General features: G+C 45.4%; 1 protein-coding gene across 4 annotated transcripts in view; it reads right to left on the minus strand.

The window, feature by feature from the left end:
* KCNS3 (potassium voltage-gated channel modifier subfamily S member 3) overlaps window positions 1-19,761 on the minus strand; it is a 44,378-nt gene extending 24,617 nt beyond the window's left edge. The window contains exons 1-2 of one of the 4 annotated variants that reach the window (XM_014848056.3): window positions 17,537-17,692; window positions 1,927-2,033 (exon numbers count right to left, since the gene is read on the minus strand). The gene's annotated coding sequence lies outside the window, so the exon portion shown is untranslated. Of the gene's footprint in view, window positions 1-1,926; window positions 2,034-17,088; window positions 17,488-17,536; window positions 17,782-18,269 lie in introns of those variants that run through there. The other 3 variants (XM_014848057.3, XM_014848055.3, XM_070512566.1) reach the window with 3 other exon arrangements.
* Window positions 19,762-24,853: the final 5,092 nt, after the last annotated feature.

The raw sequence follows: 24,853 nt of genomic DNA on the forward strand, positions 1-24,853 counted from the left end.
AATGAAACAATAAGAAAAATAACAAAACGTGAAATTCGACCCTACCTCTATCTTACTTAACTAAGGAGAATTGTGGTCCAAGGTTTTGCTTAAATAAAATGAAACTATCACAATCAGACTACTATAATTGGATTTGTGTGCCAGAAGTGTTATACTTATATTTAAATTCTATAATCCAAAGCAATCAGAATAATACAACTCCTTCCAGTGGATTCAGACCCTAGATTACTAAGAATATCTCCAAACTACTTACTTTTTCCAAATTATCAAATTTCAAGAAGTATCTTAAGTTAATATGAGAAATCCTTGAATTAACAATGATTTTTTTTCTCTATTTTGCTCTATCTCAAGAAGATAATAAAAACTTCTCAGGATCTAATATATTTGGGGATTAAAAATAAATTTATAGAAGTTCTGGTCTTCAGAGAAAAAACCAGTAAGTGCTTTCCAAAGCAAAGACTCCAAATCATATTTGAAAGGTTAATATAAATTACATTTCTCTTGGCCATCCAGAGTGAATAAATGCAATGCCATCTCCAGAAATCCCTAAGGGTAAGTAAACCCCACTCCCCTCTCCTTGGGATCTGTGTTCCTAGACAACCTCCCCGGGGAGCAGAGGGAGGCAGCGGACTGCTGCTGAGTACCTCCAAAGACAATCTACAAAAGGAAAGCCAGGAAAAGCCCCATGGAAGGATGTGCATCTCATAAGAGCACAGGACCACACAGCCACTGACCCCAACATAGTCCCCCACGTGTTGACAGGGCTCTGGGGCCACCCTGAGTGGCCCACATGACTGCCGCCATTCCAGTGGCCCCAGGAAGGAATTGCCCTGGACCCTCCACCTTGCAGGAGTCCCCCTGCAGCGTGGCTGACCAAAAGCAGGGGCTTAGGCTGCAGCAAATCAGCCCACCTGGGGGCTTTTGAGTGTGCCCTCGGCCTCATCTGTCCCCATATTTTCAGTGGCTGATGCATCAAACATCTGCACTAACACAGGGATAAAATGAGCAACGAAAGCAAGCAGTTTTGGAGGGAGTAGGGAAAAAAAATATTACACAACGTTAATAGTGGTGTAAATCAGTTAAAGGAAACCTTCTGGAGGACAGCGTAGCAACGTGTATCACAAAATCCCACAGTCTCACATTTTGGAATATATCCTGAGGAAATAAAGCAGACAAGTGTGCAAGGATGTAAGTACAAGGATATTCACTGCATCATGAATTATTCACAAGAGTGAAAAGTCAAAGGCAACCTAAACGCCCGTCAACAAAGGAATGGTTCAATAGATTCAGAGGTGGCCATGCCGTGGAAGACTCTGTGGCCATTACTAATGCTGAAATAATGACAGTAAGAGCTCCCACGTACTGAGTCAGGCCCTGAGTTCTATGGGTCAGAACACATTTAATCCTCACAACACTCGTACAAGTAGTATTTATAGTGGATTCATTTTACAGATGGAGAAACTGGTAAATGGAGAAAACTATCTACAGGGTCAATAGCTTATTAAGTGATAGCTTCAAGTTTAAATTCAAACAATAATGATCTAAAGCCATTCTCTTAACCACTATGCTCCACTGCCTGTAGACTCATGAAAAGACAGTCACAATATGCTAAGTGAAAATAAAAATAAGTATCATACAATATATGGCTTGATCTGATCTTTATAAAATATGTATGACTTTATAAAGTGAAAAAAAATCTGTAAGAATATACACCAAAATGTTAAATACATTCTGTCTGGATGATGAAATTTGGGGTGATTTTTGCTTTCTATTCTGTACCTCTCAACAGTGTGTGAATTTCTTTACAAGTATTATAAAACTCTTATGAAAATAGTTATTCTACTTGGGAAATAGGAAGTCCTAAGCAGCCCTGGTCGGTATTGGGGGAGGGGGGAGGGGGGTGGGATGGACATGACGTGAACTTACGGATTTGGGTGAGATCGAATGCTCCGCGGATGTCCTCCTGTGTCATTTGCAGCTTCTGCTTCTGCTGTTCATTCACGTCTGCTTTCTGGCAGGCATGGTCCTGGGAACTACGAAGACAAAAGACAACATCACTCTTGCCCTCAGAGCTTAAGGAGCTTAGAAGAGGTTGTAGGAGGGTAAAGAGGTAAATAAATAGCTGCACTACAAGGCAGCGTATGTCAGGTATCAACGAGGAGAGGAACCAAGAAGGTGCCACAAAAGTTCAGAGGAGGTAACAGGTCCCTCCGGGAAGTAGGGACAACCACATGAACAGGTGGCATTTGAGCTGAGCCCTGAGGTCGGGTCAGATATGAACAAGTAAAGGAGACAAGTAAGAGTAAGGCCACTCTCCAAGGAAAGGCAAGAATACGTGTAGAGATGTGAGGGCTAGAAAGCTGTGGTATGTACAGGGAGCAGAAAATACATGAGTTTGGCCAATATGTAGCCACATGACCTAGAGATATTTATATAGATTATTTCTTCTTAGAATATAAAGAACTCTGCCCTTACCATCCACACCTGTGTGAGCTAGGAATTAACCGAGGTGCAAGATGTCACTGGGAAAGGAGAATGGATCTCACGTGCCATACAGAGAATCTGCTGAAACTAAGGGACCATATCCCAGGTCTCCGAACTATTTAGCCACAAGGAACCAGTCAGAGAAAGATAAAAAAAACCTCTTGGAGCTATCACTGTTCCTAGAATGTCTCATAATTTGGAGGCTGTCACTGGGTTCCACAGTCCACCAAGAAGTGCAGTGACCTGAAATGGCAAGCAGTGAATTCCAGCAATTCCTTCCGAAATGCAGAGAGCGACACAAGCAGAAACATCGCAACATTTCATTAGATCACCCCATGCTCTTTTGTATCCCATTTAATCTATTTCCCACCTCACAGAGCAAGGGTCTGCACAGAGAATTCAGAAGGTCCTTGAAATTAGATGGGAAAAAAAAATCTTGATTTTCACTAATCTTGAACTGACATTTAGCAATTCCTCCATTAAAAATGCAGGCAGTGGGCAAGGGCAGTATTGGCTGTACCTGTGACTTCACCCCAACAGAAATCCCAGATAATTTCATATCATATCAGAGTTGTTGCAGGTCCGTCAAAATATCACGTACATTCATGATTTCTTTGGAATCACAGTAGTTACAGACCTACTGCTAGATTTACTTTAAGGAGTTAATAAAGAAGCACGTATATTGCTAAATCACAAATTGGTTTAAATATTTTGATAATGGTATTTCCATACAATTGGATTCCCTTATATCCTATGGCTTTTATTTTTGCATTTAAAAACGCTGTTCTGACAAGTGGTCCCTAGGCTCCCCCAGACTACCAAAGGGATCCCTGGCACAAAAAAGGTTAAGAATCCCTTAACTAGAGATCTTGTTAGAATATGTCACATCGTGTCACTCCTATGTTTAACCCTTCAGTGGTTTCCATGTTACTCAAAGTAAAACTCCCTTCGCTCCCCCACTGTACTCATCTGACTTGATCTGGGACTCCTATCACTCTCTTTCATTGCCATGCAGCATACTGGTCTCCCTGCTATTCCTTAATCATGCCAAGTGAGGCGCATTCCTGCCTCAGGGCCTTTGCACAGGCTGATCTCTATGCCTGGAATGCTTTATCCCCAGGGGATTGCATGGCCTGTTTCCTCACTTCTTTCAGATCTTAACTCAAATGATATCTTCCAAATGAGACTTTCCTTGGTTACCCTATCTAAAATAGCCCCCAACAAAATTCCTGTTTGCCCTCCTTGCTTTATATTTTCTCTTTAGCATTTATCATGCCCTAAAATACACTTAGGGACATATATTTTATTTCTTTATCTTATTTATTGTTTGTTTCCCCACTCAGATATGAGCTCCATGGAGGCAGGAATTTGTGTCTATCATTTACACCACCATGTCCCAAGTACCCAGAACCTCACCTGACACACAGTAGGTTCTTAAAAATTATTTGTTGAATTAATTGATGAATCAATTAGTTGGTTGACATTTGTCACACGGCTTGGCTACTGCCTGCTTCCATTCCATGTCGAACTTTAAAGTCTCTCTTGCCCATTGCATTACTGGGAGAAAAGAAAAATCACAGCAAATGTGCTTTTGAAATAGTGGTCACCACAGAAGCAAAGCAGTTTATTTATTAGCCGCTGAAGAAGGGCGATATATTTTTTTCCTTAATAAAAAGAGTGTTCATCAAAGACAAGATAGATAAGTTCTAACACACTCAGAAGATAAGATTTTGGATCAAGTTAGATCATAAAACAAACACAAAAAAGTAAATGGAAAAATTGGCATATGGCATAAAAGCAATAAAAACACCCTATGCCAGATTGCAATAGAAGCGATGCTGATTAAGAGCGTCACGCAGATTCCACCTGGAAATGATAAAAGAAAATGGAAGCGTACAGACACATGAGTCAACGCAGGGGATGAATCACCACGTGGGCACTGCTTGACTTAACCTGCTGCTGTTCCAACGCAGACCTACCCACCTAGGCACCGCTGCTTACGTATTAAAAGAGCAAATATGCATTTAACACTGGTAAGATCTGAAGTTGGCAGGGCTGTCTTCAGACGTAAAGCACTTCACTCCATTCTATACCCTGTTTTAAGAACTACCAAGGCTAAGACTGGACTCCTTGTAGTTATAAACTGTAAGTCAAGGACAAATAAAGAAAGTGTTATCATATCACAGGTGTCCTTATACGGATATGTGCAAGTCGCTCACATATTAAAAAGTAACAAAATAAAACCTCCCAACCGCAAATTCCTCTTTGCAACAAAGCTTCTTGAAATCATTTTTTAACATGCATCCTTCCATCTGCTCCTACAAATCTTGCCCCAACGCTCCACTAAGTGTTTAGGCTAAAGGCAGCTCCAGGTGACCAAACCTCAAAGACACTACTCATCTGCATGTGACTGATTTGTGCCAGGCATTGTCACTGCCAACCTCTCAGCCCTGCAGGTCACTGACACCACTTGTCTGACTACTCATTCTTGGTTTCCTGGGAAACTGCTTCCTCTTCCCAAACCTTAAATCTGAGGTCATACAATAAAATACCTGCAGGGGCAGGGCAGGTGTCCAGAATGAAAAAGAAGAGGACACCTGGCCACTGTGACAAGCTAGAGAGCACCGGCACTGCAAAAAGGGGACTGCTAGCCCTTATCTGTCGGCATCACCTGGTCGGATTGCACACATTGTCAAGAACACCCACAAATCTTATTTTTACGGGAAATTTCTCAATTTTTTAAATGTTGGCAACTTTCGTTTTTACTATTTTAATACTGTAAGCCAAATCAAACAGATCTGTAGCCTGGATACAATGTGCAGGCCTCAAATTTGTGTCCTCTCCCCACCCCACTGCACCCCTCCATGGGTTCCCCCGACCCTCTGCTCTTCACCCCAGGAATTTCATCTAACTAGGAGCCCAGATGTGTATCTCCAACCCAGATCTGACTCCTTCATTTCGAACTCATATAACTGCCTGCTGGACATGTCCATTTGAGTGTCCCATTGGGACATTCAAGACGTCTCTCAAATCCCTTTCCTTTCTCTCTCCCTCCTGCCTCTGCTTTAATTCAGACACTCAGTCATTTTCCATGGTTTACTACAGTAGACTTCTAATTGCTCCCCTGCCTTAGACTTATCCCTATTCCCTGGCCTCAAATTCATTCTAAAATGCACAGGCTTAAAGTCCTCTTGGCCTTCAGGACAAATTCTGGGTCCAGACTGCTTGAATCCCAGCTTCACCACTCACCAGCTGTGTGACCTTGGGCAAGCCATTTAAGTTCTCTGAGTCTCTACTTCCTCATTTGTAAAATATGGATACTAAATACCTCCTATCACATAAAGCAGTTAGGAGGAATGAAAATGAAATAAAAAAATAAAGTCTTCGGTGCTTGGTATTGTCATCAGTACTGTTCATCCCTTATCCTCGCCTGCCACAACCCAACTCAAACTCAAGAACTATAAAGAATTACTTGAAATTTTCCAAAAGTGCCTCGACTTCTCACTTGTCTGCTCAAAATGGCCTTCAAGATTCAGGTCTATTACATTCTCCAGAACCAAGCCCTGACCCCAGACCTCTCCCTACCCCAAAACCTGGCCCCCCGACCCCATCCACCAGTGCCTCTCTCCATCCGAGTATTTAACTTGCTGAAGTGCAGTAGAACAATTTCCTCAAAGCCTCTACCATGGCACTGTGGGCTCCGCAAAGGCAGGGCCTGTTTTTCCTTAATCTTTGCACCCTTAATGCCCAGCAAAAATACTGAATGAATGAATGATCTCCTTTAATCCCCAGGTCACCCCAAAGAGGCACCCACCGTTTATGGATGAGGAAATTGAGGTTCAGAATGGTTAATTATGGAAGGGAGGTGGCAGCCCAGAGCCCATGTCCGGCTCTCCCAGTGAGGCCCGTGCTGGGGAAGCTGGTCACACTCTGCTCCTGTGGGCGGTGGTTTGCTGTCTGTCCTTACGCCCCAGGCTCATGTCCCTAAAACAAAATTTACTTTTGTCTTGTCTCCCGAAATGAGTGTGGGAAGAACAAAAATGACTTTTTATCATTTCATGCTCTTCGTATGAAGAGCTACAAAGGTCATTGTATAGAACACAGGTGATCATGAGAAAACTCATGATTTTTTCTGTGCTAACCTCTATAAAGAATATACACTCAATTGTTTTTATAGTGTCTGTTACAAAATAACTTTTTGATAGTGCTTACTCTGTACTAGGCACTGCTTCAAACACCTTATTTTATCTACCTTCAGGCAGATGCTATCATTATCCCCACTGGGCAGATGGAGAAACTGAGGCCAGAGAGGTTAAATAACTTTCCCAGACAGTAGTGGTGGAGCTAAGATTCAAATTCATAGGTGAGAGCACAGACTCTGTACCTTGATTTGAACCCCAGTTCTGCCACTTTCTAGTTTATGATTTGGGTAAATTATTAAAATCTCTCCTTGATGTTTCCTCATCTGTTGATTGAGAGATAGATAGATAAATAGATAGAAGAAGTAATATAACCATTTAATAAAAGATATTGTTATGAGAATTAAATGAGTTAGTATTTATATCACATTTATAACAGTGCCCAGCACACAAGTGCTATATAAATATTTATTATTATTACTTTTATCATTGAGTGTTGCCAGAACTCTGAGTGGCATCTGAGTGAGAACTGGATTCTAAGCACACAGAAATTTCCCCCTCTATTTGATGCTATTTTGACCCCTCCAGGTAGACACACCAGTAGCAGGACCACGGCAGCATCACTGGGAAGCCAGCAAAGCTCGTCTGCAGGGCCTTAGTTTCTTATGTCCTGTCAGTACATCCCTTGCTCCCTTTCAGCAAACACGATCCTGGTGTTTGCTCCCTGTTCCCCTAAGAGATTAGTCTTTAGGCTCTGATGTGAATGCCTCCAAGCATTTCCCATTTCTATTAGGGTTCTTTGGACACAAGCAAGAGCAACTGGTGTTAGCCCACTAAACAAATTCAGCTTACTTCAGAAGTCTACATGAAGCTCTCAGGGTCAAACAGAAGTTTGAAGAAGCACACCTGGCTCCTGTCTGTTCACTTCAGAAGGACTTGAAGGCAGAAACAACTCATGGAAGAAGAGGTTTGGTCAGGGAGCCGCCACAGGAAGGAACACATTCAGTGGTCTCTTCCATCCTAGAGTAACTCCATTGACAAAGTGTCTGATAGGCTGGACTTATGCCACCTGCCTACCCAATGGCTGGACTGGGGCAGGAGGAACCTCGGAGGATGTCCTTATCGTGTAGCATCCCACCAAGACAACATTCAACAGGGAGAGATAATTACCCAAAGGAAATTAGGAGGCTTCAGGAAGAAGAAACAGATGTGTGGCCAAAAATTCCATTCAATCTTCCCAGAGAGTTCTCCATTCTTGAACTTAAAATATAAATGTAAATTTATGCAGAGAATATAGAAGTTTAAGGAAGGTCAGGCTTCAAGGAACAGGCCAAATTAACTACCTAGGTGACAGAAGCCCTTATCCAGTGTCCCCAAATCACACTAGAAGACACGTCAGTGACATTATCTTGCCCCCACTTCTCATTAATGCCCCTTTCCCCTCCACAGCCCGCCAGAGGGACTTGTCTAAACTACAAGTTAGAACGTATGTGTCTGTACGCTACACAAACCTTCAGTGGTCCCACAGCATCTTCAGGATAGAGTCCAAACTCCTCCTCTAATGTCAAGCAAAAACATCCCTGCCTTTCTCTCTGGTCTCAGCGCCCACCAATCTACTTCAAACTCCTCTGCCTCAGCGCTGTCAAATTATTTACCATCCTCAACCTTATGGTGAGCTCTCATTTCCAAACCTCACTGAAGCTGTTCCCTCTGTTCCTTTCTTTTTCAGTTAATTCCAGTTTTGTCTTCAAGAAATCAGCCCAAAATGTCACGTCTGCCGGGACACTTTCCTTTGATGTACCACACATGCACATGTGAATACACACACACACACACGCGCGCACACACACACACACTTGTAATGCTAAATAGGCACCTCCCCCTTGTGTTTGCAGAATCCTACTTCTTAGCACATTGATACATAGTGATATCAGTGTCTGCTACACAGCAGCTAAGTGGGAGATGTCTGGTGTATGGATGGCTCAATGATTTTTCTGCTTCAGGGTAAAAGACAAGGATTTTCCTGCTCAAAATAGAGTGGAGAAGGCTGTTTGGGAGGTCCCTTTCCATCACATAGCCCTTCCTCGAGGCGCCAGGACGGTGGGAAGAGAATGTCTGACCAAGCTATTGTTTCTCTCTACCCAGTCTGAGCACCTGACATGTTCTGGAATTTCTAAAGGATTGTAGAAAGGCATTTATTGCTGCTAGAAGTAACAGAGCGCTTTTGCCAAATCATAAATCCTCAGCATATTTAACAACAAAACTCTCAGAGCGCCAAGCGTCTATTGCTGTAGAAAGTTGCCACAGTGACTATCTATTTCATGGCATGACAAAAAAAAGTTTCACTTAAGTTTTTAAAAGATATAGTGAAATAAATGGGATGGTTTCATACAGCATCTTATCCATTATTTGGAAGGTAGAAAAAAGAACGTTTTTACGCTTCAGAAACATCCACATCCAGCTCCTGGGAGGATTTTTTTTTTAATGCTTTGCCCAGAACTATCTGCTATGAGTAATTCCACATTTCATCAAGATGAAAAAAATCATGAAATAATGAGATGCCACAGCAATGTAAGTCAAAAGAGTTTTCAGTTTGACTTCTTAAAATTAATTCGCACTCCTCTCCTTTCTCCAATCTGTTTCCTAAGCGCACCGCCCCCTCTAAGTTTCCAAGTTCTCCATAGAAAGAAAAACAAGGTGGGACAGAGCAGGAAGGAAGAAGAGGAGATCCTCTGAGGAGCACCCACGCCCTCCAGCGAGCACGGCGGTGACAGCTGACAACTCAGGACCAAGCCCCGGAGACAGCTGTAGGCACGGTCTCGGTACAAGCACAGGCTTTCCCCTTGAGATGCAGAAAGAAAGTCCTTACTGCACAGGACAGAGGAGCGCAGTCGGAAGAAACAACAAGCTTGTGGACTCTGGAGTAAAACATGGCTAGCTTTACCTGTTTTCACACTCAAAGTTTCCATGTCTAAGAGTTTTCTACTCAAGTTGGTTTAGCAAGAAAAATTCAAACTAATTCTGCACTTGACTAATTGTTAGCTTCTGAAGAGATTCACAATGGAATGGTGCAAACAGGGTTTGGGGAGCATTGTTGTTGTTTGTCACGTAAACTCAGAAAAAAATAAGATGGCACATTTTTTTTAAGAAGTCACCTAGTTCTTTTATTTGAAATCATAGATAAGCAATATATTGAACTGCTAAAGTTCAAATTCAGAAAATATTAGAGGAAAAGAGGCTAAAACATACCACATAAGAAAAAAATTAACTTGGCGGTGAATTTATTCTATAGTAGTAGTTCTCAAAGTGTGGTCAGGGAACCCTTGGGGTTCCTAAGACCTTTTAAAGGGTCCATGTGGTCAAAATTATTTTCACAATGAACTAAGATGTTATTTTCCTGTTTCACTCTTACTCTCTCACAAGTATCCAATGGAGTCTTCCAGAGGGCATATGATGTGTGAGAACATAATAGACTAAATGGAGAAGCAAATCTAAGAATCCCACTGTCTTCTAGTAAATCGGACAATAAATAAATTTGTAAAAATGTAAAACAGTGCCACTGAAAATTTTTTTGTTTTGAAAAAGACATTTTTCATAAAAATATGCCATTTATGTTAGCATGCAATGAGAGTATTATTGTTATTTTATATAAATTAGTAAGTAAATATTTTAAAATATATAGTTTTTAATTTCTAACATAAATATTGACAGATATAACCCACATTAACAAAAGCTTTTCAGGGATTCTCAACAACTTTTAAGCATATAAAGGTCCTGAGACCAAAACACCTGAGAATACTGTTTCATAGCATTAGAATCTCAATTTTTTTTCCAATTTTTTATTGTGCTAAATTAAACATGACATAAAATTTACCATCTTAATCATTTTTAAATGTACAGTCAAGGGTATTATATGCATTCATGATGTTATGCGGCCTTCACCACCATTTCCAGAAAGCTTTTAATCTTGTAAAACTGAAACTCTATACCCAATATGGCCTTTTCTGTGGTTTGTTTACTTCTATCCAATCAGCTAAGCAGCCCACAGTAATGAGCACTAAGTCTCTAGGGTGTGTGTCTGTGCGTATGGGTGTGTGGAGCAGGGCCCTGTTCCCAGGAGAGAGAACTCCCTCTCTTCCTTCCATACCACACAGCCCTGCAGTTCCACGACTCAAAACCATCTAATGTAATGCATTTGTGGGGCATTCTGAAACCTAACCCCAATGTCTAATAATGCTTAAGTGGGAATGATTTCCGAGTTGCTGACACTAACTGACAGATGAAGGGTTGTAAAACAGGACTTGCTTGTGTGTTCTTAACTACTGATGTGGGCAATAGGAGTGACAGGTAAAAAAAAAACAAAACAACTAAAAGCAAACCCATTAGAGTTTAGGGCCACATTACATAACTGTGCATCCTGTACCCTTTACTTCAAAGCCCCATACAAAAGACACGAGATAAAAAGGTAAGTATGATGCACCTTCCACATTTTAAGTCTGGAGGAGCTGAGAGAAGAAAACACAGTGCTCATCACCAAAAAGATGCATCATGCTGAGATTTGATTTCTAATTAGATCAAGAAGTCTGGGGAAACTGCTTAAAAGGCGAAGTTCTCAGGCAACATATGAACTTTCATGAGATTCCTATTTTTGCATATCTAGAGATCCTACACTGCAGGATTTGTGACTTAAGGAGATGATGAGAAGGTATGGAGATATCAATACCTTTGACACTTCAGCAAAGATAATGATAGATGATAGATAGATTGATTGATTGATAGATACAAGGACACTGCCACATAATGACACTTCTCATTTACACTTTTAGCTCAGAGGAGACAAGCTTCACCAGGAAGGCTCGACCCTGAAACAGACTGGGATATAAATCTTGGCCAGGTAAATCATCACCAAAGGGAGGTAGGTGGACAGAGGTCTCATGTCAGTGACCTCATGAGGGTACCACACTTCGAAAATTGGGATCTTAAAAACCCAAAAGAAAAACACTCCCCAGAAGGTATGATTTACTGACCTCAAAGACAAAACTACTGAAATATCCTTTCCAGAACCCAGGTATCTCTTCTCAATCCAAATCTACAAACCACAGTCTTCAACCACGGAGTTCTCCCATCTCTTTGGCCAATCAAACGCCTTACCTTAAGTAAATCATAGGAAATGCTTTCAGGCTCACCTGGGCATGTCAATCAGGACTTAGGAAAGCCAAACCAGTCCAGAGAAGAATGAAAGTGAAAACGTGTAAGTATGTTCAAGCGCAAAATTTTAGTCTGCCAGCATTCTCTTATTTCAACACACTAATTATTTGCCAGGATATAATTCAGCCTTCCTGAAAGAAGTCTTCATGAGGGAGCATACTCAAACTTACTCAGCAATTGGAGACAAGGCCAGAGATAGGACTCACACTTCTAATCTTCTAGAAGTGCTAGCACCATATAAGTCTACACACAGAGATGTGCATGCGTTGATTTATTGAAGAGTTGGACTCAGCTCCCTAACCTCAGCCAAGGTCGCCTTCTCTGTAGACATGCATGTACGCAAACCCTCCCCCACACCCACCCTGTCCCTCTGTTCCCTTTCATAACCAACCTATACATGTATGGTCTTCACTTCTTCACCTCCCATTCATTTTTCACTCAGTCCAATCTGGCTTTAGGTCCCACCTCTCACACACACCTCTTAAGTAGGCTCCCATCTGCCACACTTGAACCTCTCTAATCTTTTCTTCTCTAATCTAGGCTTCACAGGTGATCTCCTAGAAATATAAATTGGCTCTTGACACTCCCCTGCTACAAATCCATGAATTCCTTCCCACAGCCCTTGGGATAAACTCAAAGATCCTGAAGCTGGCCCAAAGGGTGCAGCATGATCTGGTCTCTGCTCTTCTCCCCAACCTCCTCCCAACCACCTCTTTTCCTGGAGTTCCTCCGACACTCAATGCTCATTCCTGCCTTAGAATCCTCACACCACTTCCACAGCCAGGGATTCCCTTTCTCCCACTTTTCACTTGATAAACTCCTACCTATCCCTCAGAATGAAGTCTTTTCCTCAGAAAGGTCTCCCCAGCTGCCCCAGCTGAACTAGGGCCCTCCCTACCCTTGCTATTCTTCCCTATGAAGTTCTCTAGAGCATTTGCCACTACTTAAATGTTTGCATTTGTTGGTGTAAGGTCTGTCTACTTGCCAACCTCCCACCCCCTGTAACTGTTTCCTTTACCCTGGGGGTACCCAGACCCTAGTATAGTATGTAACACTGGGTAAGTACTCCCATACATGTTGAACGAACGCTTGTACATATTTGTATTTGTAAAGAGGATATTTATGACTACATAAGATAATTATTAAGTCAACATTGGTAATCATCTGCGGGGTGTTCAGTTGAACTCAGTTGATCTGCTCTGGATGATCAGCAGGATGCTTCATTCACTGGGGACTTCAACAAGCAAACTGAAGCCAGCTGCTGTCAACATAACTGCTTATCTATAAAATGATTGACTAAAAGCAGATATTGGGCCTTTATCATTCAATGCTTGTGCAATTAAAGACAATTTTACAGGGTGTCTACTCAGAGAAAACAAATGGTGCAAGGCTCTGCAGGATTGCAAAGAGAGCGAGCCCCCCTTGCCCACAAAGAAATATACTACAACCTAATCTACTAACTACAGCTTAGAAAAAAGAGTTTGTTTTTATAAGGGGGATGTGTGCATGTGTTGCAAAGTTGCAAAAGGTGCTCCAGAGAAATGATAAAGGAACACAAGGATGGAAATTCTTCTAAGTCAGCTTCGATATTTGATTGCACATTCTAAAAATTGTTATTGTGTTCATCAGAATTGCAATTTCTCTCCATTCTTCACATACAGGGTCCCTGAATGCAAAAATAAAACAGCAAAAAGTACTTCCTCCTCCTTTCCAGCCCCTACTAAGTACGCTGGCAAGCCAAGAGCAGTAACCAAAAGCTAGATTCAGGATGAAATTCAAACTCCGCCACCTCCAAGGACCCTCCACTGCCCTCATTGTGAAGCAGAAAGATGACAGACTTGGACTCAGAAGACCCCTGGCTATGGCCAAGTCCACGCCTCACTTTGCCTTATTTTCTTCATCTGCAATATGGGCTTCCTAACCTCCACCCTGCCTGTCGCTTATCACACTCAGTTACTACGAGAACTGAAATGAGATAACTCAGTGAAAGTTTCTACAAACTCCAACAGGCTATACAAATGGGACAAGCATGGTGATCTTTACCAGGACTCATATTTACCACCTAGTATTGTCCTGTCTTGTGCTTGTCAATCTTTTTTTTGCCGGTCACCTCTATGATAAAACACAAGTTAAAAAATAACGAAATTTAAATTATAATGCAAATAACAAAGTGTTCTCCTATTTATATTTTATAGGTATTTGCTTTTTTTTAATTGAGGTAACACTGGTTTATAACATTATATAAATTTCAGGTGTACATTATTATATTTCGATTTCTGTGTAGACTATATCACGTTCACCACCCAAAGACTGATTACCATCCATCACCATACTCATGTGCTGACACATGTGTGAGTCTCAGGTCCACTGTAAGTTCAAGCTTGGAGGACATGTCTCAGATTCTGCCTGCCCTTGTGCCTGCAGTACTGGGCACATGGCACCCACACGATAAATTTTTGTGGAAGGACTATTGGTTACCGGTTTGCTTTTTTGATGGATTTGACTCAGAGTGCAGTGTGCTGGCACATTTCTGGGTTTTTCATTGATAATATTTTCTGGAAATAGCCATAATGTTTACCTAGCCCATGATCTGTATGGTCTGTCTTCCTTTTTCCCAACCAGCTGGGCAGAATTCCATTGGAAAGACAACTACTTTGGCGAAAGCAAATAGAACATTTTTCTAGCACAGTTTTCAAGGTTTCTTTTAAGGATGAGATGGGGGGCAGGGGGCCAAAAAGCCACTTGGTAATGGCAAGCCACCTCTACCTGTCACCATTCAATGAACCCAGTCTTAGTCCTACTAAGCACAAGGCACAGTGTTGAGGCTGTAGGAATAAACAAGGAGAACAGAATCTCACAACGGCTCTGCAGCCAAACAGCCAGGATAGAATCCTGGCTTTACATTGTCCCAGTTGTGTGACTTTGCACCAGTTACTCAGTTTGTCTCTTTTCTCATCTAAAATAGGGTAATAATAGAGCCTCTCCTAAGGTTTTCATCAGGATGAAATGAGTTAATACAGTGCAGTCCTATTACACGGTAAAGACAAATATTAAACATCTGGATCCTTGTAGCTAAACAGATTGAGACTCAGAGAAGCCTAGATACTTATGTCAAGTCAAGGAGCCATACACAGGTAGACATCAGGGCTGGACCCTAGGTCCCCAGCCTTAGTGTGTTCTCTGTGACCTCTCCTTGTGGGTATTTCACCCAGTGGTACTCTGGAGGTACTTCCTGACACCTTATAAGTGGGGCAAAAAACACACCCACCTTCCCCTCTGCCTCAACCTACCCTGAATAGCTGTCCTCTCCTGCCAGTGAGACCTCCGGCCCAGCCCCATGCAATCAGAATGCACCTAGAGGGGTTCCAGCTACTGCTGGCTCCCACGGAAATACTTCGATGAAGAAGGAAAGTCTCAATTCCTAATGGGACTGTTCTGAGGATTAAATGACATAATGCCTGGAAAAGTGCCGAGCAGAGTAGCTGGCATACGGTACCCAGCCAACAAATGTTATCTATTAAGAAAAAGAGGAGGAGGAGGAAAACCCTGTGGTGCCTGCTCTCTCAAAGCTGACACACATTCTCATCCCAAATGCCAGACACAGCGCAGACTGAGATCTCTGGTAGAACAGAGGGATGCAGAGTCTGTGAAGGATTACAGGGAAGGGCAAAATTCACTGAAGACAGAGGGGGTGGCTGGAGTCCCCATTCTTCCTTCTCTTTATTAAAAAAACAATAATAAAAAAAGAAGAAAAAGCTTAGCTGGTGCTTTGCTGGCAAACCCAAGCATCAGAGCATTGGATTTTTAAAATTTTAATACTTCTGAACAGAACAAAGTCTGCTTCCAACCTCCCCATTTGCTCTCATACACTTGACCAGCAAGAGCTCATTAATGGCTTTATCTGGGCTGCTTTTCCAGGTAATAATGGTTCAGACGCGAGACTGAATTAAAACAGATCCCACAAATCTCCTTAGAATATGCACAGCAAGCTATTGATTCAGAGTTCTTAAGCACTTCAGCATCACCTTCTCCTCCCTATCCCAATATTGACAATTCCTAGTTCTGAAATGACAAATTTAATATTAGAAAAGGCAAAGGAAGGAATCTGGTGAGAAAAAAAGGAAGAACTGAACTAGACTGGAGCAGAAACTTCATCCCTTACAGTGTATGCTAGTGAGCAGAGCCCATGGCCTGGCCCACCCACCCTGGGCTGGTTGCAAACACAGACTGAATGAATCAACGTCCTCAAGGAGTTCAGAACCCAGGGAAGGAGAGAGACCTATACATCACACCAAGTGCAACCACAGAATCAATGCCACCCTCTTTCAGCCTGAGATACGTGGGGAGGACAGACATTGTAGCATCCGCCTTTAGCAAGGGGGCAGGTGCGCAGGAAAATGCTTCCTTCCTGTTTACTTGGGCAGGTATTTGCAAGTAGTCCAAAAAGGGGGGCAGCTAGGGGTAACTTACACAGTTCTAAGCGAATGGTCATGCAAATCGCTTAAGCAAATATATGAAAAGGGGAAGGTTTCTGATCTGGTTTTCCCCACCTGCCCTACTCTTCAGAGGGTAAGATGAAGTAGAAGAACCAAGAGTGGGGCGAACCAAAAGTCTACCTTCTATGAGGACAAGGAACACCCCCGCCCCCCGCCCCTCACTCGGGCATCAAACCAGGGTCCCCGGGTTATTCCGGCGGGTGAAGGCAGTTCTTTGCTGTCCTCCCCTCCTGCCGAAAGCTGCCTGAGTTAGACTCCAGCTCAGTCTCCCCAGCCGAGATGGTGGAGACACCAAGGGCGCAAAAGGTGCTCCTTTCCCAAAAGAGACGAGGAGACACAAAGCTGGGGGGGACCGGGGGGGGGGGGGGGGGGGGGCGTGGTGTTGCTCAGAATGAGCCCTGCAATGCGAAAGGCGCCCAGCCTGGCTTGCCGCGGCCCCTGCCGGCAGGTCTGACTCGCTCGCCAGCCCATTCACCTCCAGAAAGACAGGGAAGTTTCCGACCCCGGACCACCTACTCCCACCACCACCACTGATCCAAACGTGGGGAGGCTGCAGGCGACTCGATATGGGCCCTGCAAACCCCAAGGGGCTCCCACCCCGAGCGCGCCCGCAGTTCCTGGGCGCAGCACTGCGCCAGGACAAGGGACCTGGTGCGCTCTTCCCTGCAACTGTCGCGGGGCTCCTTGCACCGCTGCAGGGCAAAGGGGAGGGGAGGAATGACAGGGAAGAAGGCGGAGCAGGCGGCCTGGAGAGCACTTACATTCGTCGGGAAAGCGCCTCCTCTTGAGGAAGGGAAGGAACGGCTTCCCAGCTAAGGAAACGCCCCAGGGATGCCCCTCCGCGAAGTGCCGCCTTTGCCTGCCTCAGCGATTCTCCCGCCTCCAAGCCCGTCCTCCACTCCACCCCAACCACCCTACCCCCAAGAGCAGCTTTCCGAGGGACTCAGACACCATCCCGACTGCCCGCAGTTCGCGCAACAGGCGGATCCTTAAGGCTCCAGCGACGACTCCGGGCTCTAGGGACCGGAGGATGAGGAGCGCCGCGAGACAGGCACCCAGCAGGACGCAAAGTCCCCTGCGGGCATAGACCTACGAGGTCGTGCACCCATGACCACGGGAGGGAGTCAGGCAGCAAAAGGTGGGGAAAGTTGAGGGGTGGCACGGTGAAGTCTCCGGAGCGCGCTCGGAGGTGGGTACACCAGCGGGTACCTGCAGGAGTCCGGGCGCTTCTGGCTGGCTCCGTTCTGCGACGCCGCCCGTCCGCGCTGCAGGGATCAGGCCTCGCCGCGCGGTCCCGCGCCTGCCGCGGCGGCGGCAAGGAGAGCCGGGTGGCCGGCGTTGGTCCGTCGGTCGGTCCCGCCTGGCAGGAGCGCGGCGCCCCGGAGCCACGGGCGGGGCGGGGCGGGGCCAGACGTTCGGCCACCGCCCCATTAGTCCCAGCTCCGCCCGCCGCCTTGTATCGGGCCCGCAGCCTGTGCTCCCCTAGCCGAGGGCGCGGCGCTCAGCCTCCGGCGGTTGTTGCCTGCGGGCGTCAGGCCGCGCGACAGGCAGACCGATGGATGGACAGAGAGGCGGCCTTGCGGGACGCGCGCCCCCGCCCAGACTCAAGTGCAGAGTCACCCCTGGAGCGGCGTACCCTGTCCGGGTGGCAGCAGGAGCGTGCCCCGCGCTTCCCACCTGCGCGCCCTCCAGGGCTGGGAGCATCACGACCCGGTGGCCCCGGCGGCTCCGGCAACTGCCTCTGGAAAGTCGCCGCCCAAGCTACACTCTGCAAATTTGCTGGGATTTTCCTAGGAGGTCTCGAGGCCCCAAGTTGTTTTAAAACAAAGTGCGAAGGAGGAAACAGCCTCCGGTCCTTCCTATTTACCACCAGCCCAGCTGCCTGAAGACTCAGGCACAGTGCAGAAGGAAATTGTTTTACGCGCTCGATTCCTCGACTTACCATTTCAGAAGAGGTAGCAGACATATGCACTGAACGGAAGGGGGGACGAGTCGGGTCCCCTTGCCAAAGCGTGGAAGAGGACATCAGATGGAGATGCCTTAGGCTGAGGTTGAGGAACAAACCAGGACCTCAGCGAGGGCAGCGTGTGGTCCAGAAGGCATCTCTGACCCCTCTGCAGTGAGCGAGAACGTTCAGTGAACCGCCCGGAGGAGAAATGGGACGCTCGGGGACCCACCCCCGCGCTCCCCCTCCCGCCCCCAAACTGCAGATTTTTAAGTTGTGCAGACTTGCAATAATTCTTCAGAGCCAGCTGCTCCAAGCTGTAGGCACCCAGTGTTCTCTGGGTTCCCGACCCACATCCCGCGATCTGCCAGCTGCCCCCAACCCGGCACCTGCTGACCACTCGCCTCAGAGAACCACCTAGAAAGACCACATGTAGTTCCGCTCCAGGCACTGAGCCAGGCATAGGGGAGGGCATGTGGCAAAGGGATGTATGGAAAAGGTGAAAGACACTTTCTCTGACCTCATCGAAGTACCGGATGGTGTCTGGGTTTCCTCATCATTTTTATTTGACCAAAACCCACAGTGGGAGTGAGACAAAAGGAGCCATGTTTACACTGTCTGGTAGGCTTCTAAGAGGAGGTGAAACCTGCACCTTACGGGGAGGTTTGGCAGAGGAGAGGGTAGTAGCAAGTAGAAACGGCAGAGGAGAAGCAAAAGCAAAAGCCAGTCTTCTCTCAGACTCCAGCATGGTGGTCCAGCTCGTGGAAGGCAAGGTGGAGATGCAGGTGGCTGGGGAACAGGTGTTGGGGGCCCTCTGTCCCTAATCCCATGGTTCTTTGGCTCCCCTGAGCCTACCCCCTCTCTTGTGAAAGAGGATCCAAAGCATTTGTCTACACTGCTGTTTGCAAGCAGCTGAAGAAGGTAATTTTCATACACAATTCATCATCTTTAGCATAAGATCTAAGATTATTCTCAAAATATGTTTACATTTTATCAGCACCTGAGAAGAATGCTCCCAGATCTCTCCCAGCAGTTAGCTATTTAATCATTTTTAAACCACTAAATTTATCTAAAAAGTCCAGCATTGTTTACCCGAGAATGAAATATATTCAGAATCTCTAAGCACTGCGGAAGGCGTCTGCAGTGCAGAAGAGTCAGGGAGTGAGGTCCTTCTCACCAGGTCTGGATGGCGCATGTGCACTGGAGGGAAGGCACCAGAAAGGGCCCCCACCTGGCATCTGTGAAGACTGAGGACAGGAAGGACAGGCCTCCACTGTGGGCATACGAGGGGGTGGATGTAGAGGGGGTGCAGATTTGAGAGTCATACAGACTGGGGTTGTCAGCCTGCTGTACCCTGTGGGGAGCCCCGCGAGCACGTCACTTAGCCCTTCAGCCCTGGTTTCTTCATCTGTAAGAAAAGTTCCTCCCTCGAGGGTGATCATGCGAAGCAAATGAAATAATAAACAGGAAAGTGTTCTATGGACCATAAAAAGCATGCCTGTTCCCTGAAAGTTTACCCAGGTTGAGCCAGGCAAAGTGATGAATGCACTCCTACACACACAGGCACACGTGCATGCATGTGCACAGGCACACACACGCACTGCTCTCACTCCCTGTGTCCATAGGCCCTTTCTCTGGCCTCAGTCACCATCGCCACAGTGCGTGCTCTGAGCTGTCCAACTGCCTCTTCCCTCCCACACGCCCACTTCCTGCCCCATCAAAACATCTTTGTGCCACATGCTATGACATCCTATCCCCTCTTCATTAACCATGCCCATAGGAGAGCGTCTAGATAAGCCATGCACTAACCTGTAAGGGGCTAACCATCAGATGACAATGGCACTCACTCCTCCACGGCTTCAGAAAGGACACCCAGAGTCATTGGAAATGCCTCAAGCACACGTGGGGTGCGTGCAGTCTGTCTGGCAGGCCTCCAGAGTCTCCTTGCTCTGATACTTTCCCCTTTTTGAAGTCTCTCTCTCTTACCCACTTACCCACACGTCCATGTACTCCCTTCCCTCTCCCCACCTGAACTTGTCCTTGACCTTTCATTCTCACTAAAAGTCAAATGACAGAAAACCAGCTGGCTGTCACTCCTGGAGGGAAGTTAAGTACTAATTTTCTTTTTAAATTGGGACAGGTCTACCTGTGAAAATGAAGATGCTCTCATCTCCGGGAGGAAGGTGGAGAGTGAGGGCTATTAGGAATGAATAGTTAACATTTATTCAGTTGGCGCCTCTTACTCATTACCCTTTAGCCAGCAGGCTGAATGTCACCCCAGCCCATCTGAGCACTTGAAACACTTGCAAATTTCCCAAACTCACCAGGCTTTTTCACATCTCCCTGCATTCACAGTAGTGCTCCCTCTGCTTGGAATAGGCTTCCCAACTACCATGCCCTTCTTTGCTCAACCAACTCGCTTTCCCTGAAGCAATAAACGCCACCCACTGGAAAGGCCCCTGCTATCCTGGATTATGTATCTCTTCTCCACCCTCTCTCGGCGCCCTCTACTTCTCTCTTTCACAGCACATACCATACTGGATTTTAGTTGTTTATCTTCAACCTCCTTAAAGACTGAATTTCCAGGACGTTTTATAAGCTCTGCACATTTGTAAAGTGAATTACTAAAGGCTCTGTCACAGGGCTGCTCGGTTCCATCTGCTCCTGAGGGCAACTGGCATTCTTTATTTTTATCATACCTTCTATCAGGTAAAAAGAAAACACATAAACCATCACATCCGTCTCTTTGCTTGGATGTCAGGCAGCTCAGGACTGAATCTAGTTAATTAGTTAGCAGACTTTTATTCCAGATTATTGCTACAATGATCACTCTTCTTTCACAAAATTATTTTATGCTTACTTTAAATGCCCTGTTATATTATTTTTATATTGAAAGTATCTTAAATATTTATGGTCTTAAAATCCAAAGGCTTGAATTCTAATCTGCCTCTTCCCCTGATCAGCTCAGTGATATCTCTCACTGGCTCTCTATTTGGGTCTGGATGAGATGGTCTCCAAGGGCCTTGCCAGCTCTAAAAGCTTTACAGTTCTACAGATAAAAGGACACAGTTTATCAATTATTAAAAACAGAAAACCCTGTGACAGACTAATGGCCTAAGTCTCCAGGTCAAAGAAACACTCTCCTCAGGTACTTGGAGGTGTCGTCTGAGAATCCTTGAGCATTTCCCAAGGTGAGTTCCATAGAACACCTGTGCCATGGTCCAAAGCCTTTGGGCAAGTGTGTATTACATTCCACTTGTTGATACTCATAACACCCTTTATCATAGTAAAGGCTTTGTCTGAGAAGTCAGGTCATAAAAATGCTCCAAGGGATGGACTTCCAAATGACTCATAATCTGGCCAAAACTTAGCTTTTCAGCCACATTTCGAACTCTTCGCACCTTTCTCTCTGTCTTACTCATGCCTATACATCCCAACACACACTCCAACCCCAACGCACACACTCTCCACTCTTAGATTGCAGCCCACACATGAGCTCCATCTTTCCACTGTGCTCACTGTGTGCTCTCTGAGCCTTGGCGCTGCCTGGAGCCTGCTTCTATAATCCCCTTCTCTATCAGGCAAACACCAGTTTAGCCTCCACTACCATCACCCCTTCTCTGAAACTTCCCCTAACCCAAATCATATTTAGCTATTCCTTCTACTGGGCCCTGTTATACTTTGTACAAACTTCCAGTTATACTCATATACAGTTATACCCCTGTACTATTGTCACCTGCTTTGGATTGAGTCTCCTGCATTAAACTGTGAACTCCTTGAGGGCTGGCCCTATGTGATATTATTCATCTCAGTATCTTCAGAGCCTTGCCCATTATAGATGCTCAGTGACTGCTTTAAGAATAAAAGGATGGGTGGATCGATGGATGGATGAATGGATGAACTAAAGCCTTCAGACTTCAGGAAGGATGCACAAAGGCAAACCTAGAGGCACCAAAGACCAGATGTGTCAACTCATGGTTTTTCCTCTGGGGGAGTTCTGCACCTACCTATCTTAATAATCCTTCATTTGTATGATAGAACTTAGGATCTAGCCTTCACTTCCAACTAGAAGAGTGAAAAGTGGCAGAGACTGCTAGGTACAACCCCATGATCTTTTCTCTTCTGCTTCCCCAGTAATAGTTTCCCCAGTGGTTACCTGGGTAGTAGGGTGCCCAACTCTTCCCAGTCTGCCTGGAATTGTCTCAGTTTTAAAACTGAAAGTCCAGTGTCCCAGGAACCTCCTCAGCCCAAGACAAATCAGAACAGTTGGTCATCCTGGTAGGTACATTGCTGCCCAGGATAAAGTCCACCTGTACCAGCCCCCACGCCACTAGGGGAGAGCTTGCAACTGAATTCTTTCCCATGGGATGTCAGTGAAAGTGGTCCATTCAGTCTTTGGGACAGAAGAAATTTTCTATTACAATTTCTTTTGAAAAAATCCCAACTTCTTGCTGCACTACTGTAATAATGAGGAAATTCTACCATATCGAGATATGGTTATGCGAAGGAACCAAAAGAGCTTTCTGGGGGAGCAGGGTGGAAAGCAAGTGCTGATCTTGACTCACAGTAACTGGCAGGTCGCTCTCTCGAATGCACCCACTCTTCGTCTTGAAATGCAGCTGCAAATACCCATAAGCACAGGTCAGCGGCACTGACTTCTTCTTTCTTTCTTTTTTCTTTTTTTCCCCTTGGTTGCAGAAGGTTAAATTTCTCATACTTCTCAATTGTGACGTATTATCGTCATTAGCACACACAAGGCCCCTCTCCTGTTTTTTATGCTTTTTTCCCCCATTCCACACTTGCATTGCCATCCCACCCTCCATAGGCAGCCATTCTAATATGCTTATTGATATCCTTCCATTTCCAGGTGTCCTTGTGGAATGTGTAGGGTTGTTTCAAATGCATACATTTAAAATTTATACAAATAGTCATTCATCTTTTATCTCAATCTTCTCGTGTGTATCACTCCACACAGTGTGGTGGCTTTTAGCTCTGTCCCTGTTGCTCTGTGCTTGTCTGGTCTGCTCCTCTTTATTACTGTGTACATCATCCACTCCCCATTGATGGTGTCCAGAATGCCCCCAATGCCCCACCACCACAAACAACACTGGGATGGACATCTTCGCACATGTCACCTTATGGACCTGGGAAGAATTTCAGGGGGTATATATATCCAGCAGCAGGATTGCTGGCCATATGGTAAGGCCAGAACTGATATAGAAATACTGAAATATGGGGCCAGCCCATTGGTGCAGCAGTTAAGTTCGCACACTCCGCTTTGGTGGCCTGGGGTTCACCGGTCCAGATCCCTGGTGTGGACCTATGCGCAGCTTATCAAGCCATGCTGTGGCAGGTGTCCCAACATATAAAGTAGGGGAAGATGGGCACAGATGTTGGCTCAGGGCCAATCTTCCTCAGCAAAAAAAAAAAGAGGAGGATTGGTGGTAGATGTTAGCTCAGGGCTACTCTTCCTCAGAAAAAAAGAAAGAGAGAGAGAAATACTGAAATAGAATACTGAAATACTTCTGTGCTGGTTGGCAAATAGCCCTGCCCCCAAGATCTCCAAGTATCCTTCCTGTTGCCCCAGCCCCTTCTTCAGGAGCCCCCAGAACTTTCCACCATCCACCAACTACATAGTTAATGCCTGGTCCAGTTAGAACTGACTGTCTTTCCTGCAGTTATTAAATATTTGAATATCACCCCTGGATATGTATATGCTTAATTTGATGGTCCCAGTCCTTATTTCTCCACAGAGAAACCAAAAAAAATTACCTAAATAGTTTAGTCCAGTCTCTTGTGCTATCTTTAAGAAATTCTCAGAGCTGCAGAAACCTTGCTGATGTTCCTATCTGCTTCACCAAGGGCATGTCCTACCCAATGCTAAGCAGAGATATGGGAGCTGGTAGGCTGTGACCACTCTCCTCATATCAGAGCCAAGCCCACAGGCAGCTGTGCCAGCAGGTGAAAGCACTGGAATGAGCACCCTGAGTTTTAACTTAGCTCTGCCCGCCCTCTGTCTACTGTGTGACTTGGAGCATTTCGCATCTCTCTCTGACCCTCAGTCTCCTCGTTGGCAAGATGCTCTCTCACATAGTGGGAGTGGGGTTCAAATACGATAATGCTGTGATGCAGAACAATATCAAGGAAAGAAAAAGCCTTTTGGTGTCAGATTCAGCATCATACTGGCTGTGTCACCTTGGCCGTCCCAAGGCCTCAGTTCCTCCTTTGTAAAATGGGGATAATTATACTTTACGATATCCCCCAATTACTATGAGACTCCATATGCTGCCTTGACATCTTTGAGCCTCACAGGGTCCCAGAGGCTTAGCCATGAGTTCCCCTGCTCTGGCCGGATATGCCCCCCACCCAATGGGATGGCTCCCCTCCCGGCTAGTTCCTCTCTCAGCTGGACCAGTTGCACCCACCAGGTCCTCGACCTAATGGCTTTCACCTCCCTGCCAGTCCACAAAACTATTCAAACTAGCCAATCACATCCTGCTGTGAGAACCAAGAGTCGCTTCACCTGCTTGTCACTACAAAGCCTGCATCCTGCATCCCCTGCTGGTTGACTCTGCTCCTGA

The sequence above is a fragment of the Equus asinus genome, chromosome 6, assembly GCF_041296235.1.
Source record: "Equus asinus isolate D_3611 breed Donkey chromosome 6, EquAss-T2T_v2, whole genome shotgun sequence".
NCBI classification, from domain to species: Eukaryota; Metazoa; Chordata; class Mammalia; order Perissodactyla; family Equidae; genus Equus; species Equus asinus.